Source organism: Pan troglodytes, chromosome 1, assembly GCF_028858775.2.
Source record: "Pan troglodytes isolate AG18354 chromosome 1, NHGRI_mPanTro3-v2.0_pri, whole genome shotgun sequence".
NCBI lineage: Eukaryota > Metazoa > Chordata > Mammalia > Primates > Hominidae > Pan > Pan troglodytes.
Window position 1 is genome coordinate 165935021 of NC_072398.2, and position 18651 is coordinate 165953671.

Below are 18651 nucleotides of genomic sequence, written 5' to 3' on the forward strand. Positions count from 1 at the left end.
TATTTTTTCTTACTGTAGCATGAGTACCTGTAGTCACTTGTTTATAAATTTAGACAGTTCAGTTCTTAGACGAAACATGTTGAAGAAGAAATATTTCTGATGGATTTAAATCTTCAAAAATGCACATTTATAAACATTTTCAAGAAAAAGCAAGACACATTTTTGAAACATTTATTTTAAAAATAACGTTTTGAAAACCCATATTTTTCTTCCTTGAAACTGCTTTAGAATCTGAGAGAATATTAATTTAAGTAACCATTCACAGAATAATGACAATTTGCTGCTTGTTATTAGGGATGCTTGGCTTCTTTTTATTTCTAATTTAGGTAAAAAAAATGAGAGAAAAATAAGGAGAAAAAGGAAGTATCTTTTACTTTACCAAAAATGTTTAGTTGTTGCATGGGTTTTGGTGATGGCTAATAGAGTGAATTTCAACTTTGCAGTACACTTCCTTCATCTTTATACTTCATATTTAGACATTGAATCACACTAATATTTTGGTGAAGAACAGTCTAATAACTATGAATATGTCAGGATTATTTATTTGTCTCCATACTTACCCAACCTTCAGTATTTCAGGGTAAGTATTCAGTTTTCCAAAGCTGACAGAATTGTGGTCAAGAAATATTAGTTGGTAATCTTCTTATCCTTTTTAGTAGAACAGCTATCTAAAATTTTACTCTAAAATAATCACAGTATCTTTGTTCACGTAGCAGATGTTTATAATTTGGGTAAAAATGTGCAACTATTTCCAAGAACCTTAGGTTATGGGATCCAACTGTGATTTTTTTTTTTTTAAATCTTCGTTGCCCTCTCGTGTTTCAACTCTGTATTACAGTTGGCTAAGACCTAGATGATGACCTCCTTAATTTTTAGATACTTTTGCATTTTAGGCAATGTTGTTTTTAATTTGTGTAGGTGGATTGTTTCATTGGATGTTGCTTTTCTGAAGATAAGGTCATTTTCATAGTACATAAAGTTAATAGTTGAGTTAGATTCACTGTACTTATATTTTCTGACTTCTGCTGATCTAAAGAATTGATTCATCTACCTGACTTATTTGAAGTACAGTGCTAATATCTAATATGCATATAATGAGTCTTTGAAATTGAGCAAATGCCTAATGAAAACATAATTATTTTTCAAGTATCTGTCAAGTTCCACTCATATTGAAATAACTTGAAACCTTATGACATGGAAAAAACCCAAGTGAATCATGGTTTTAATAAGTTGATATTCTGATGCCTGAATTCCAATTTCAGAATCTTTTGTACTTGTTATTAAAAGGAAGAATCATCCCTAAAATGACTTCAGAGTACGTCTCAAAGGTACAGATAATTTAAAAGCAAGTGATGTGTGTATGTTATTACTTTTTAAAAAGGTATTCTGAAGGTTGTCGGTATCACCATAGGTATAGAATTGACATAAACTATAGCGAAAAATATCAATGTTACTAATTTGAGTACATTCTTAGCACTCAGAGCAAGAGGAATGAAAGTCATTTTTGCTAATGTGCATTTTTCTTCTTAATTATAAAGCCCCACTAGTTTCTGCTTCATGATCTCAGTTACTGAGAAAACTAAAACAAAAAGTAAATGTTTTTAGAAATCCTTTTGTCTGTGTAAATTGTGTAAACTGAATATCCAGTTGATGGAGTTGGACAGCTAGGGTAGGGTAGAGAAAACAAAGCACTGGGTTCACTCATTTGACATGGTTCTGGGCATGGGTTCGCCATAACTTAGCAATACATGATCTCTGGCAAATCACCTAAGTTTTTTTTTTTTTTTTCTGCCTATAAAATGGGGTAATAATATCTAATCTATTTCCAGAATCCTTTTTTGATGAATTAATGAATAATTCATTGCCAGCCCCATAGCGTCTTGTGAAAACCAAATGAGAAAACATATAGAGCAGTTTTGAATGTTTGGCAGATATGAAGTATTATTGTCATGTTTGGTTATGAGCACTTTGAAGACAGGAATCATGTCTTAGTTATCTTTATTTCCTGAACATCTAGAAGAGGGCTTTAGAACGTAGTAGTTCCTCAGTATATATATAAAATCAATGATTGAGGTCAGGGAGGCACAGTCAGTGAATCCATGCATGGAAGAGATAGGCTGTGAAATATGCTGGAGGCTTACTGCATATTTGATGTATTATCAGAGTGAAAACCTAATCATGCAGTTGTTCATCCTCATTAATATGGATAAGTCATGTGTTCATCTTTCATTCTAATTTAATTCAACTGGGCCTTTTAATATTTCAGCCTCACCACTTGCTGGGCTCTGATCCTTCTTTTTCTTCTGCCTCCTCACGTCTCCAACCAGAAGGGGATCTTTTAGTCTTCACTTCATGGGGAGCCTTCAGAGAGAGTAATGCAGCCACCAGAAAGGATGCCGTTGACCGACACAGTGACTGACAGGCTGCCCTGGCTCAGTTATCACAGTGCTGATGCTGTCCATTCTAAAGGTACAGTACTGTGATAACTGAAGGATGGCAGCCATCTTACCTTCCATCAGAGGAGCCTCACCGTACCCAGGAAGAAAGAAGGTGAAAGAGGAATGTGAAACAGGTGGCTGGGACCCAGAAACCCTCTTACCCTGCACCTCTGTCATACTTCTCCCGGGGCATAGGGAGAGTTATTCTGCTTCTCTTTGCCTTGTTTTGTAACATGGGGTAGTTGTTGGTGCAGCCATGTTGTGCTGAGTGAACATATATTAAGATCTTTGGAACCTTTAGGAGACTGAAAATAGGTAAGTATGAATTAGTATTTCTGGAATGGTATTCAGAGAACTTCGTACCATTTTTATAAATGTGAAAGGTAACCTAATTAGAACAGCTTGGCACTTGTCAGTACACTACTAGATTTCAAAATCAGATTCTACTTACAGGGAGAAAAAAAAAGCCCAATATGTTGAACAGTATTGAAATTGTTGCATAAATAAAAGTCCATCATTGTAGACCAGCTTACTGAAGTGAAGAAAGAAAAAAAGTATATCTTTGTCTTGAAGGAGTAGATAGTGACATGTCATGTTTCTTTCAGGATATTTAGGATCTGGCCTAATTCAAAAGAATATTTACTGATTGCCTATGTTATTGCTGCTGCTGTCACATTTACATGAAAATAAAATGTAAATTATTTTATTTCTATCAAATAAGGACTAGTCTGCAGTGATATCTGGCACATATCGATTTCAGGAATACGAAGCTGTAAACACCAAGCCAGCATCACGTGCATGAAAGACTAGGAAATTTTTTTTTTGTTGCCCACACGGGAGTGCAGTGGCATGATCATAGCTTACTTCAACCTTGATCTCCCAGGCTCAAGCAATCCTCCCACCTCAACCTCCCGAGTCTGAGACTACAGGCTCAGGCCACCCACCTGCAAATTTTTAGTAGAGACAGGAGTTCACTATGTTGCCAAGGCTGGTCTTGACCTCCTGAGCTTAATTGATTCTCCCACCTCAGCCTCCCAAAGTGCTGGGATTACAGGCATGAGCCACTATACCCAGCCAGGATTAGGAAATTTAACAGCACACATCTTCAACCTCCATCTTCCTCTAGAGAGTACTGCTGGGGGTGAAAGGTGGTTATTGGAGAACCCAGGATTCTGCCAATGCCAATCTCTGCCAATTATCCCTCTTCCCTCTAGACTCCTAAGGACACTGTACACATGTAACAATAGCAAATAAGAAACAAAGTGCATGACTTGATTATGTGTTAGATCACAGTACTGTGCAAGGAAGGCTCAGGTAATTTCATGGAACGTGTTTTAGGCTCAGAGCCTAATCGGGTATATTACCTCATCCTAGGCTCATGTCTGTATCTGGGAGCCTGTGGATGTCTGACTGGTGTAGGAACCCAAAGCAGTGACCCATGTGCTTGAGCAAAGAGAACAGAGATGGCTGAGGTTAGGCTATAATTTGAACCTACCTACCACAGAGAGAAGAGGGGCCAGGGAGAGGAAAACCATTTGTGACTTTTTTTTTTTTTTTTTTTTTTTTTTTTAAGACAGAGTCTCAGTCTGCGGTCAGGCTGGAGTGCAGTAGCTCAGTCTTGGTTCACTGCAACCTCTGCCTCCCGGGGTCAAGTGATCCTTATGCCTCAGCCTGCCGAGTAGCTGGGATTACAGGTGTGCACCACCATGCCCATGTAATTTTGTATTTTTGGTAGAGACGGTGTTTCACCATGTTGCCCAAACTGGTTTCAAACTCCTGTCATCAAGTGATTCTCCTACCCTCAGCCTCCCAAAGTGCCGAGATTACAGGCATTGAGCCACTGCACCTGGCCTTGTGTGACTTTTTAACATACTGTGAACCTTACCTACTATCAGCCCTGCCAACTGCATGTCTTAGATATGGGTCAGGTGTATTATCAGGTCCTCCACTGGGACACAATGGGGAAGAAAGGGAACTGGAAGGGAGTAGGCCTCGTACAGAGAGGTTCTGTCTTACCCTTCATTGTGCCGGTCCTCAGACATTGATGGTCACTGTGTTCCTTTGCTGGTGATTGCAGTTCCCTTTAGTGTCTCTTCCCTCTGCTCTACCCAAAGAGGAACCATTCTTAGTAGTGATCCCTTGAGCCACACTTGGTTGGCCCAGAACGGTTATTTTTCAGACACATTGACCACATTATAGCCCAGTACCTTCACATGTCCTCATAGATCCACAATTTCTCTAAGCTATATAAGCTACACTACGTTTTTGATTAATTAGAGAGAGGGGTCTCCCCAGTTATTATGCTACCACTCCTGAAATTCCTTGGAGTTTTCTTAAAAGGAATTTCTGACAGAAACTCTGGAAGAACTTTTAGGAAGGGAAAGTTAGGGATTGGTGAATCCTCAAGTAATTTGAAACACTCCTAATGTTTAGTGTTTTAGCAGGTGGAAAAAAGTGCTTCAAGAAGTTACGTGTTGTGCAATCATTGGCCTTGGTGAAGATTTCACCACCTTCCCTGATCTTCCTGTTTTCCCCGTTACTAGTTTTATAAAAATTCATTGGGTTTTATACTTACCCAACCTTGACCTCAAAATCTACAACCAGGCCTGTGGGGTGTTGAAGAACTGAGTGTTGAGTGTCATTTGCAGTCACCCTGCACTACGGACAGAGTCATGCTGGGTCCCCTTTCCTCTAAACAAGAAGGCTGAGGCTTAGTCTGCAGCAGGAGCTCCAGAAGCTTGCCTGGACCTGGAGGTCTTTGGCATCTTCAAGGCATTTCATAGACGTAAGGTGTTCCAACAGATTAAGAGAGAAGTGATGCAAGACAGATCCAATGGGGTTTTCCCACTGCCTTGCTTAAAACACAGTATGTGTTTGGTTGGTATATTCGTTGCATTTTTCAGTTTAGGTGAAGTATGTGAGATGATAAGATTGCAATTAAACCTAGGAATACCGTATAATCCAGCAATTCCACTTCTGGATACATACCCAAAAGATGTGAGAGGCGGCACTCTGACAGATATTGTACACCCATGTTTATAGCGACATGATTCACAATAACTAAAAGGAGCAACCCAAGTGTCCATTGATGGATAAGTAGATAAATGAAGTGTAGTGTATACCTACATTGGAATATGATTCAGCCTTAAAAGGAAGGAAATTCTGACATGCTACAACATGGATGAACCTTGAAGATACCATGCTAAGTGAAATAAGCCAGACATAAAAGGGTGTATACTGTATGATTCCACTCACATGAGGCTCCTAGAGTCGTTAAATTCATACAGCCAGGAACTGATGGTTGCCAGGAGCTGGGGGAGAGGGGGGAATGGAGAGTTAGTGTTTAATGGAGTTGTATTTGGGGAAGATGAAAAAATTCTGGAGATGGATGGTGGCAGTTGCACAACAACATGAATGTGCTTAATGCCACAATGTACACCTAAAAATGGAAAATTTCATGTGTATTTTACCACAATAAAAGAGATTCAGGATAATAACCCTCTTGAAGCCAAAAACAGGATTTAGTTGATTTCTCTGCTCTCCCTTAGTTTTCCGTGTGAAGGTAACTACTGTTCCAAGTAAGCAATTAAAATGTAATTGCCATGTCTTTATGCATTTCAAGTTCTCTAATCTGAAATCCTTTACACATGTTTCCAGGGTTTCCAACATAGCATAGCTTTAGAATTGTGTAAAATGTAAAGAAAACTCAACATAGTAGCAATGAATATTAAAAACAATGAGAAAAAGGCGTGGACAAGAAGTTACCTGATGTGGCATCTCTTGCTGGCTTTATGTCTTTTCTGGTGAGATTGGGCAACTCACTGGTCCTCTCCCTGTTCCAGTTGCCTCAACTGCCCACGTCTTTGGAGTTATGCTACCACTCCTGAAATTCTTTAGAGTTTTTTTAAACAGAAAAGGAATTTCTGACAACCTATGGAAGAACTCATAAGAAGGGAACGGTCTGGGATTGGTGAATCCTCAGGTGATTTAAAATACTCCTAATGTTTAGTGTTTCAAATTACTTGAGGATTCACCAATCCCAGACCTTTCCCTTCTTAGGGAAATCATATATATAAAATCATATATATAAGAGACTAAAGCAGCATTTAAATGTGGCATGTTATTAAAATATAAACATACAATATATGAAATAATAGTATTAAGTATAGTTTTAAAAAGTATCCTGGTTAGTCTTACAAGTCAAGTATTAGCAGCTTCATTAAAGGAGCATTCTACAGCTTGCTGTCTGTCACGAATAGTTTTCCTATTTGTTGTTACATGCTTAAATTTGATAATAAGAATATAACAATTGAGGCTGGAAATAGCAGTAACCTTCCCTAAGGGATCACATGTTTTATTAGCTGTGGGTAAAAAGGATTCGTTTGTGGACCGTATCTGTTTCATCACAAAGTCCTCACTTAGGGTCATGCTTTTAAAACTAAAATCAGATTTTAGTTTTAGGAACATTAGACTACCTCCACCAGATCCTGCACAATATTCTACCTTGATCATACTACACAGAGTTGGAGCAGACAGCTAGCTGTTGTTCTTGCCTGCCACGCTAATTTCAAATATTTTGCTATGCCTAGTACATTTCTAGCTTCTCTGAATAACCACCCAATTTTAAGTGTGCCACAAACTTGCCTTATCCTGTTTTGGGGGCCCAGGGGAGACAGGGTCTTCCATAGCCCAGGCTTAGAGTGCAGTGGTGCCATCACGGCTCACTGTAGCCTCAGCCTCCTGATTAGCTGAGACTATGGGTGTGCACCACCATGCCCGGCTAATTTTTCAAAAATTTTTTTGTAGAGACAGGTTTTCACTGTTTCTCAGGCTGATCTTGAACTCCTGGGCTCAAGCAATCCTCCTGCTTTGGCCTCCCAAAGTGCTGGGATTACAGGCCTAGGCCACCACATTGGCTTGTCTATCCCGTTCTTAAGTGAGTATCTTTCTTTCAGATCAGTTGCTCTTTGAGACAAACCTCTTATGTTTTTACACTTCAGAGATTTTTTTCCTTTAAAAATTGCTTCTTTAAAACTCTGCATTCATATTTACAGGTGCATTCTATTCATAGTTTGTCTTCACCATTACCAGTCATCGTTTTTTGTTTTTGTGTTTTTTTTTTGAGGCGGAGTCTTGCTCTGTCGCCCAGTTGGAGTGCAGTGGCATAATCTTGCCTCATTGCAACCTCCGCCTCCCGGGTCAAGCGATTTTCCTGCCTCAGCCTCCCGAGTAGCTGGGACTACAGGCATACGCCACCATGCCCGGCTAATTTTTGTATTTTTTCTTAGAGATGGGGTTTCGCCATGTTGACCAGACTGGTCTCAAACTCCTGACCTCAGGTGATCTGCCTACCTCAGCCTCCCAAAGTGCTGGGATTACAGGCGTGAGCCACTGTGCCCAGCCCCTAGTCTTTTTTTTTTTTTTTTTTTTTTTTTTGAGACAGAGTCTTGCTCTGTCACCAGGCTGGAGTGCAATGGCGTGATCTTGGCTCACTGCAACCTGTGCCTCCCGGGTCCCAGCGATTCTCCTGCCTCAGCCTGTGAGTAGCTGGGATTACAGGCATGCGCCGCCATGCTTGGCTAATTTTTTTTTTTTTTTTTTTTTTTTTTTTTGAGATGGAGTCTCGCTCTGACACCCAGGCTGGAGTGCCCAGACTGGAGTGTTGCCCAGGCTGGAGTGTCGCCCAGGCTGGAGTGCAGTGGCGCGATCTCAGCTCACTGCAAGCTCTGCCTCCCGGGTTCACGCCATTCTCCTGCCTCAGCCTCCCAAGTAGCTGGAACTACAGGCACCCACCACCACACCCGGCTAAGTTTTTTGTATTTTTAGTAGAGATGGGATTTCATCGTGTTAGCCAGGATGGTCTCAATCTCCTGACCTCGTGATCCGCCCGCCTCGGCCTCCAAAGTGCTGGGATTACAGGCATGAGCCACTGCGCCCAGCCTAATTTTGTATTTTTAGTAGGGATGGGGTTTCACCGTGTTGGTCAGGCTGGTCTTGAACTGCCGACCTCAGGTGATCCACCTGCCTCGGCCTCCCAAAGTGCTGGGATTACAGGTGTGAGCCACCATGCCCGGCCTAGTCATCATTTTTAACCACAAGAACTCTTCATGAAGCATGAACGAGTTAGGTAAGGGAGGCACCAAAAGTCCATTTTGTATTTTTCTTTCATATTTAAGACATGATGAGTGTAAGGATTCCCACTGGAGGAGATTGCCAAGTACAAGAATGTGTGCCTGAGCTGGGTGTGGTGGCTCACACCTGTGATCCCAGTACTCTGGGAGATGAAAGTGGTCAAGACCAGCCTGAGCAACAAAGTGAGACTGTCTCTACCAAAAAAAAAAAAAAAAAATAGCCAGGCGTGGTGGTGCATGCTTGTAGTCCCAGCTCTTCCGGAGGCTGAGGCAGGATTGCGTGAGCCCAGGAGTTTGATGCTGCAGTGAGCTAGGATGGTGCCACTGCACTCCAGCCTGGGTAACAGCCAGACCCTGTCTCTTAACAAATAAGCAAGCAGGCATGGAGCATTCTCAGCTGGGTTCTTTAAGCTGTCTGACAAGGTTTTGGGTTGTAATACATGCTTCTAATGTAAATATGTTAAAATGCACATAATTGAAATGGAGTAAAGTAAGCTGATTATACGTTGCTTTGTGCATTTAGACTATTACTGTATTTTATTTTCCATGAGATTGTGAGGAGATTGATGATGTTAAAAGGTGAGAAGAAATAGAGAACCATTTCGATTTAGTCTGTAGAAAATGTATTTTCACTTTTTTGCTACTATCTTTGTAAATGAAATTGCAGAAAAATTACTTAGACTCCCATTGGTTTTTTTCAATTTGAAAATGAGTGTCTTCGAACCAGGAATATCTTGGGGTCCACTAGGGGCTAGCTGTCTAGGGCACTTTGCTGGGAAGACTTCTGAGACCACATCTGGGCTCTGCAGGAAGGAGTGCTGTAACCACCTTTCTGGGTCTACCTGTGATCAACCCGGGTGTGCTGTGGACATCAGACTGAGGAGGAGTGCTACATTTGCTGATACCTTAGTATGCAGTATTGGTAGTGTAGAAGCTTAGATCCTCTGGAATGGCAGAAATTCCCAGATTTATATTGATAGGGACTAGATTTCTGGAAAACCATATCACTGGGAATATAGACACCCTTTTTTATGGAGAGGGAATTATGGATTTTTAATTTTAAAAGTCTAGTGTAATATATAGTGTATATTGAGACATGAATCTTTCCACTTATCATCATTCACTAATTTCTGTTAAAAAAATAAAAACCTGACGTACCTATCAGGTCTCAAGCTATTCTAATAGCACTAGTCTAATAGCATAAAATTTGCTACTGTTAAATAAATGCTTATCCCCTGCATAATTTACAGGTAGAACTTTAAGTAATTGAATCAAATAGCTAGAAGAGGCTTTCCCTTTCTCCTTTTATTTCCTTAATTGACAGGATTATTTGCTTGAGATCAGTCAATATTTGTTGAGCGCCTGTGTACCAAAGCACTCATTTCATCCTCTTTGAAATCCTCAAAGAGTAGAAGAGTTCTCCATGTTTCCTAATTGAAGAACCTGAGGAGGCTCTCAGGCTCCCAGTGGGTCCCTAAGCCACACAGCTAGTCAGTGATGAAGCAGGCATTTGAGTCCAGAAACAATGTAAGAAGTGAATATTATGTTGATTAGTAGGTGAGGCTTCGAAACAGAGTTAGACCCAGCATGTGTAAAATTGCTTTAAAATTTGCACCATACACTGCCTCCCCTGTCCACTGTTGCCTTTTTCTGATGCCTTCTCTACTCTTCAGCTGGAGTTACCTCTGTAAAATGAAAGTTTGATCATGCCATCACTTAAAAACCCTCTGGTTTAAAACACTCTAGTGGCTTCTCCTCTTCAGCTGCCCCATGAGGCCCTGGGCAGTGTGGTCCCACCTACTCCTCAGGTCCCATCTCTTGTACCCAGTTGACTGGCCTGGCCTTTGTCAGGGAATCAAGTCCTTTCTGTGTCAGGTGCATTTCCTTCTGCCTGGGACACCCTTACCATTCAGTTCACCTTACCTCTTATCCTTCAGTTTCTGGCTAAGTACTGATTCCTCAGAGACCTTTTCCTGACATCCTGCCTAGGTCTGATCTCATGGCACTTTGTGCTTTTCCTTCAGAGCACTTGTCACAGTTGAATCACGTGTGTTGCGGGTGCATATTTTTAATGTCTCGTTAGATGGTGAATTCTGTGAAACAAGAAACATGGCTCTACCCATTGTTGTGTTTGCAGTGTCTGGCATAAGCCTGGCATGCAGTTCACAGTAGAAAACTAGTGTAGTATGAGATGTGAGTGGAATGTTTCCTGTTTGCTAAGTATGGGTGAGAAGAACCCACAGCTAAAAACAAGGTGTTCAAAATCCCCACTTTCTGTGGTCAGAGATCTGCATCTCTGCGGCATTTTCCTGCAGAGCTTTTTCAAAAGGTGTCATTTCAGCAGAACCAATTTTCACATTGCTCCCACCCTTCACCCCCATAAAAAGATGACTGGAGGAGGGGGAGATGTCACCTTTTGTGGGAACTTCTCTCAGCGAAGGGGAGCATGCAAATTTGACGTCATGATTGTCTGAAAATTGGTAAGCCACTATCCCAGAAAGAGCTCCCTATGCCCAGGGCTTGCAATGCTAAGAGAAGGAGGCAGGAGAGAGACAGGGAGCGACACTACATTTGGTGGGGTGAGGATATGAGGTTCCTTGGACATCATGGCCTCCAGTGAATATGTGGGTGATGGCTTGGAACTTAAGCTTTTTTGCTAGTGCCCCACAAAAGAGTACCCTCCACAACCCATCTGTGGACCACAGCAGTGCCTCTCAACAAACATGTGCCCCAAGGAGTGAGTTAGAATATGGATGGGATCCCAAAGGAAGGATCCGTGGCCAGTCAGAAAGCTCATGCCCACCAAGGTGGGTGGTTCTTCTAGGGACCAACCTCTTTTGAAGTTCGTGAAGAAGTGAGTTTTTGTGTAGTCTTTTTGTTGTTGTTTGGGTTGTGTTTTTTTGTCATTGTTGTTTGTTTGAGACAGGATCTCACTCTGTCACCCAGGCTGGGGTGCAGGGCCACGATCATGGCTCACTGCAGCCTCAAACTTCTGGGCTCAAAGGATCCTCCTGCCTCAGCCTCCTGAGTATCTGGGACTACAGGTGTGCACTACCTGGCCGGCTGATTTTTAAATTTTTCTGTAGAGACAGGATCTCTCTTTGTTGCTCAGGCTGGTCTCAAACACCTGGCTCCAGGAGATATTCCCGCCTCGGCCTCCCAAAGTACTGGGATTACAGGCATGAGCCACCATGCCAGGCCCCGTCCTTACTCCTTTTGAAGTCCAGGTGGTTACAGCTGCCCCTGGAAGGGGCAGATTGTGGATGCAAGCCCCCTAACAGCAGAAAAAGGCTATTGACAGTGAATGAGGGACTTCCAATTCTAGAAATAAATCCCGTTGCCTTAGGGGTGGATAGTGGACAAGGTACTAACACCAATAAATGCCTCAAAGATTTCATTTGCTTTTGAACTTGCAGAAATGGGAGTGAAGTGATTTCTGATTTTTCCCCTGGGAAAGCAGAAAGAAACCCTTCCTCGTACAGCTGCTCCCATGAGAAAAAATTGAACAGAAAACATATTAAATGCCCATTTCCCAAGACTCTCAATCAGAGTGGTAAGAAGCAAAGGGACGACGCTACAGAGGTGTCTGGGAAACTCAGGCTGATTAAAGGTAGCCTCCTTGACTTGCAGGCTCTGTGAAGGAAAGCACACCTCATAAATCCTTTTGGACTGTTTTTTGGCTAAACTCTCAGATTTATACGAAGAACTATTTTAAGTGAATCAGTGTGTCTTTGTTTGCATCTTCTGAGATTCTGAAGACTGCAGCCAAGGAGCTAGTAAGGCTGAGAAATGGATTGAGCATTTAATCGGTTGAATACTTCCTTATGTTTTCCTCGTGTGTTCTCATAACAAGCGACCTTAGTCCAACTCCTAGTAACACATGATTGTGGAATGTGCCCTCCTGAGAAATACTGCCTTATTTTTTCATCCTGAGCACATTGAAAATCTCTGAAAATGCAGATGAGCTTGTTTGGACAATGGTAATAATAATATATGCTAGCGATACCTGCTGTGTGTCTGGTATTTTACATGTTACAACTGAGTGTCACAACAGCCCTGGTCAAATGCAGGGAAAATGAAGACCTAGAAAAACTAGGTCACTTACCTGATGTCACTCAGTTCAAGCCCAGGTTTCTGCATTTCTAAATTTTCCACAGATTCTTATCAGCATCCTTGACAAATGAGGCTATGCCAGAACCCCCAAATCATGACATTTTCATTGATTCTTTTCTTCCACCTGCAAACAACATCAGGATCTACTCCTGTTTGGTTTTTTTCTTTGAATATACGTCACCTATTTAATAATTCAGAAGTGGAATGATGCACTTAACTGTAGGTCCGTGAGCTCAGAAGTCCCTGTGGTAGTAATAGCTTAACATTGTTTGAGGACTTTCTATTGAACTGTCCACAACTGATTTTTTTTTACCTGTATTATCTCAATTCTTTCACAGAAGCCACATCCCCCTCCGTGTCCCTTTTTCTGCCTTATTTGTTCATAGCATTAATACTTGCACACAGTACGTCCACACTAACGTACTTCAGTATACTTACTGTGTTTAATGCTGCCTGACTCCACTAGAATGTAAGCTCTGTGCGATCTGTATGACTTTTTTTTTTTTTTTTTTGAGATGAAGTCTCGCTCTGTTGCCTGGGCTGGAGTGCAGTGGTGAGATCTCAGCTCACTGCAAGCTCCGCCTCCCAGGTTCATGCCATTCTCCTGCCTCAGCCTCCCGAGTAGCTGGGACTGCAGGCGCCCGCCACCACGCCCGGCTAATTGTTTTGTATTTTTAGTAGAGACGGGGTTTCACCGTGTTAGCCAGGATGGTCTCGATCTCCTGACCTTGTGATCCACCCATCTTGGCCTCCCAAAGTGCTGGGATTACAGACGTGAGCCATCGCGCCCAGCCTTGTATGACTTTTTAGTTATGAGATAAGTCCCTACCAAGTAGGACCAGGTTCAAATGTTTTTGAATTAATGAACAATCTATATAGGTAAATATCATCCCATTTACAGATATGGAAACTGAGGTTCATGGGATTAAATAAAGTGTTTCAAAGTGGAAGTAGGTATTTTTAATTTCAAAATCAGTTTAAGTATTCATGGTAACAGTAGCTTCCTTTCCCCACTGTATTGTTAGAATGAAACAAAAAAATTTTTTGGAGACAGGGTTTTACCCAGGCTAGAGTTCAATGGCATAATCATAGGTCACTGTTGACTCCAACTCCTGGGCTCAAGCTATCCTCTTGCCTCAGCCTCCAAGTAACTAGGACTACAGGTGTGTGCCGAGATGCCTAGCTAATTTTTTTTTTCCTATAGCGATGGGATCTCACTGTGTTGCCTAGGCTGGTCTTGAACTCCAGGCCTCAAGTGATCCTCTCTCAGCCTGTCAAAGTGCTGGGATTACAGGTGTAGGCCATTGTGCCTGACACTGAAATGAAAAAGTTAACCAAAAAAAAAAAAAAAAAAGAGGTTGGGGCTGGATGCGGTGGCTCACACCTGTAATCCCAGCACTTTGGGAGACTGAGGCGAGTGGATCACTTGAGGCCAGGAGTTCGACACCAGCCTGACCAACATGGTGAAACCCCATCTCTACTAAAAACACAAAAAACCAGAATTTCAGAGCTGTGAGAGACCTGGGAGCTATTTGAGCCAGCCTACCTACCCCCTTCAGCCCCATCCCCAGTACCAGATTCTGGGACTCAGGTCTCCTTCAACCAAATGGCCTGTTCCACTGATGGACAGCTACACTGTCATTGAATGGCTGCATTGTCAGAAAATTCTTTGTATCAAGCTGAATTTTATCTCCAGGTAACTTCCACCCGTTGGTCTGAGTCCTCCCCTTTAGGAATGACGAAATAAAGGAAAATATAATCTTGGTTTACTTATACTCCCCAGTGGGTGTCTCTTGTCCCAGTCCCTCAGACACTCCTCGCATGGCATCTTTCCAGCCGTTTTCCATCCTGTGGGCTCCCTTTGGCATGGCCTCCAGCTTGTCCGTATCTGACTTAAGGGCCTCATCTGGGCCTGCAGGTGGGGTATTGGGAGTACATCATACCACCCTGTCGTTCATTCATATCCCCCAAGTCTTTCAAAGTAAACTATTGTTGAACTCTAGTGGGAAGAAAGTGCTGCACAGGTGGAACCAAGGATTGCTGATGATTATGAAAAATAATAGTGATGTCTGTGGACACTCTGCTCTCCATTTTTCTGTGCACTCCCTCTGCCACACCCAAGACAGTTCTTAAAAGAGTGACCACTTATTGAGTTCTGACTGTGTATAAGATACTGTCCTAGACACTTTACATACACCACCCATTTAACTTTCTAAACAACCATATTCTTAGATATGATTTAGCTCTTGAGAAGACAGATTAGAAGAGATTAACTGATGTGTTTAAGATCACATAGCTTGTAATTGGTGGAGCTTGGATCTGAAGCTATGTTTGTCTGACTCCAAATCCCAAGCTTGGTAAGATTTACTTCCAGGAGCTATAAAGAGGATAAGCTTAGTTATTTGAGGCTCCCATTTTCATTCTCTCTCAAAAACTTGCAAGAGAGATATTTTAAAGGAGTGATGACATCTTTTTCCTATCATTTGAAGAGGGGAAAGAGAAAGGAAAGGGCCCATATTATTGTGTTCCTGCTTGTGCCAGCTGTTCTATATCTGTTGATCTCATTTAGTCCTCATGACAGTTCTATGAGGACACTGTCATCATCACCATTGCACAGATGCAGAAACTGTGGCTCACAGAGGATAAAGCTAGGTCACTCACACAACCCCCTGACTCCAGAGCCACCATGATTTCATGCTTCCAACCATGCTTTCATGGTTCCCACCACACAAAGGCCACATCACAGAGAAGGTTTTTGAACTCTAACTGCCACTCTCCCAGAGGGTCTTTAGCTAGACCCTTACCCACTGTGATAGTCTCTCTTCTCCTGTCTGTCACTTCCAATCTTAGTAACTGACCAAATTACCTAAGCAGAAAAGGAGGGGAAAAAACCCTTCACTAAATTAGATAAGCATTCGTTCATTCATTAGACTTGCTATATGCTTGGCTTTGGGCCAGAGATCAGCCATGGGAGCAAAGTAAGAAGTCCGCTGCAGTTATTAGAGCTCAGCTTTGATGTGGCCATCATGCCTTCTTCCTCCCCAGCTGTATGACGCAATACAAGAACTCATGGTGAGTGTGACAGGCACTGCCAAGACCCAATCATTTAGCGGTGCTCACCGAGGACCGTGGACCCACCAGTCTTCAGACTGAGTTGACTTACTTTCTAAAACATAGGTACAGAAATTATTTATTTAGGGACCACTAGATTTGGAATGCTACCAAATCCCATTACTGGTCTATAATCACACAATATTTTTTACCTGCATCATTCCATTTTTTCCAACAACCTGGTAATGTAGGCTGGGCAACAGTTCATTGTTATGTTTTACAAACAGAGAATCAAACTCAGAGAAAAGACTTGCCCAGAGCATCGCAGTCTCCAAGGGTGAGAGCAGGACACAGCCTGCTGGAGCTATGAATCTTGCTGTTGCACTCAGTTTTCCTTTTTTGCTTCACTCCTCTCTTGTACTGCCCCCCAAACTGCGTGTACATCTCTCCCCTTGCCATTGGCCTATTGGCTACAAACAGCCACCAGCTCAGCAAAAACAACAAGACCAAATTGGAACTACTCTTTCAGGCTCCACTTCCCAAGCCATCTGGTCACCCTGACTTTCCACCACACAGGTGCAGTGGTTTGCAGATTGTCATCAATCTTCACCTTCACTTAAAAGTCACGTTGACTCTCTACAGCACCAAGCTGCCATAAGCATTCTTTTTCTACAGGCAGGTACGTAGGTATTAATCCTAATGTCACACTAACCCATTTGAAAAACTTGCAACTTCATTTACTTTCTCTAAGGTAGACAATAAGCTCAGAAATTGTCCTGAAAGCCAAGGATTTCCTGTGATGGGCTCACTGAAAAACATCTGACCTAAAGCTCACTCTGCACTTTGCCAAAAAGCAGAAACAACCATCTCCACATCACCAGTTCAGGGTCCCAGCCTGCTGAGCCTCCAAACCCAGCCCCATCCATATCTCTAACCCTTGCCAACCACTAGTCTATCCTTGCTTTCTAAAATTATGTCCTTTCAAAAATGTTATGTAAATAGGGCTGGGCACAGTGGTTTACACCTGTAATCCCAGCATTTTGGGAGGCCGAGGCAGGCGGATTACCTGGGGTCAGGAGTTTGAGACCAGCCTGGCCAACACGGTGTAACCTCATCTCTTCAAAAATACAAAAATTCAGCCAGGTGCGGTGACTCACGTCTGTAATCCCAGCACTTTTGGAGGCCAAGGCGGGTGGATCACTTGAGGTCAGGAGTTCGAGACCAGCCTGGCCAACATGGTGAAACCCTATCTTTACTAAAAATACAAAAATTAGCCAGGTGTGGTGGTGGGCCCCTGTAATCCCAGCTACTTGGGAGGCTGAGGCAGGAGAATTGTTGACTCCAGGAGGTGGAGGTTGCAGTGAGCTGCGATTGTGCCACTGCACTCCAGCCTGGGCAACAGAGGGAGACTTCATCTAAACAAACAAACAAGCAAAAAAAAAAAAAAAAAAAAAAAAAAGCCAGGCGTGGTGGTGCATGCCTGTAGTCCCAGCTACTCAGGAGGCTGAGGTGGGAGAATCACTTGAGTCTGGGAGGCAGAGGTTGCAGTGAGCCAAGATTACGCCACTCCAGTCCAGCTTGGGCAACAGAGCAAGACTTTGTCTCAAAAACAAAAAACAAAAACAAACTATATATATATATATATATATATATATATATATATATAACCATATGCTATGTAACATTTTGGAATTGGCTTTTTTTTCAATGTAGAATAACTCCCTGGAGATTCATCCAAATTGTGGTATAGGTTTTTGTTTTTATTATCTGAAGTCTATACATTTAAAAAAGTTTTTCTATTGAGTTTGTTTTATTATTAATGAAAATCTGTAACCAAGGTTATTGAAAGTAGGTGCCACTTCCTAGCTAGGAGACCTTGTGGATTACTTCATATCTCTGAGACTCCATCTCCTCACTTTTAGAATAGGCATAAAAATTAGGACTTTGTATTATATTCCCCTTATTAATGGAGGCTAATTACAAAGATGCAATACCATGTCTTCTTTAGTCACAGAGTAACTCCAAGTCCTCATATTTCTGCGATTGGGATAAACAGCAGGTCTCATGCACTGTTTTGAGTGAAAAACATTAGATTCCATGATCTACTTTTTCTGAGACCACCTGTCATTCATATTGTCCTGCAGAAAGGATCTGATCGGGTTGGTTTGTCATTTCCAACATAGAGAACCTGTAATGGGCCCACACCAAACTCCTTGAAAGGTGTTTTCCTCTCTGTGGTTCTCTTGCAGAAGCACTAGGAGAATCTTTACACTTCTCTGTCTGGCCATCAGTCAGAACAAACTGAAGCCGGAGCTTGCCTTGGAGGTGATGCCCATGCGATAGAGGTGTTCTGGCTGAGGCTGATGACCACCTAGCAGATAGGGACTAAAAGCAGAAAAGCAGAGAGTTAAACTCATCCTCAGTTTAGTTCTCTGTAGACCAAGAACAGAAGTTATTTTATCAAACATAGTAAAAAATGAAAAGTCCCCGTTCAGTCAGTGCTCTCAGAAGAGGACTCTGGATTTGACAGGTACCTAGTACTTACTGGACCCGCATCAAAGACAGCTATTCCATAAGGTTGTTATAAGGAGAAAATTCAGTGGCCAGGACAACCTTCGGCCAACTCTAAAGCCCTATATAAAACACCAGTTATTTCACCAAGTCACCTGATGTAACATGAATTCAGTCTTCTCTATGCTTTTTGTGTATGAGCAACTGTAAAAATAAATTTCTGGGGTGTGTTTGTGTATGTGTGTGTGTGTGTGTGTGTGTGTGTGTTAAATAAGAGTGCCTGGTTTTTCATAACTAAGACTAAGAAAATGAAAAGTATATACAGTTGTCCTTCAGTATCTGAGGGAGATTGGTTCAGGATTCCCTCAGGTAGCAAAATCTATGGAAGCTGAAGTTCCTGATAATAA

General features: G+C 42.1%; 1 protein-coding gene and 1 non-coding gene across 2 annotated transcripts in view; both read left to right on the forward strand.

Moving 5' to 3' along the window:
• Nucleotides 1-18651, forward strand: part of JAK1 (Janus kinase 1) — a 232444-nt gene that overhangs the window by 6836 nt on the left and 206957 nt on the right. The window lies entirely within an intron of this gene.
• MIR101-1 (microRNA mir-101-1) lies at nucleotides 2425-2499 on the forward strand. The gene has a single exon (NR_032015.1). It is a non-coding gene; the product is annotated as a microRNA mir-101-1 (primary transcript).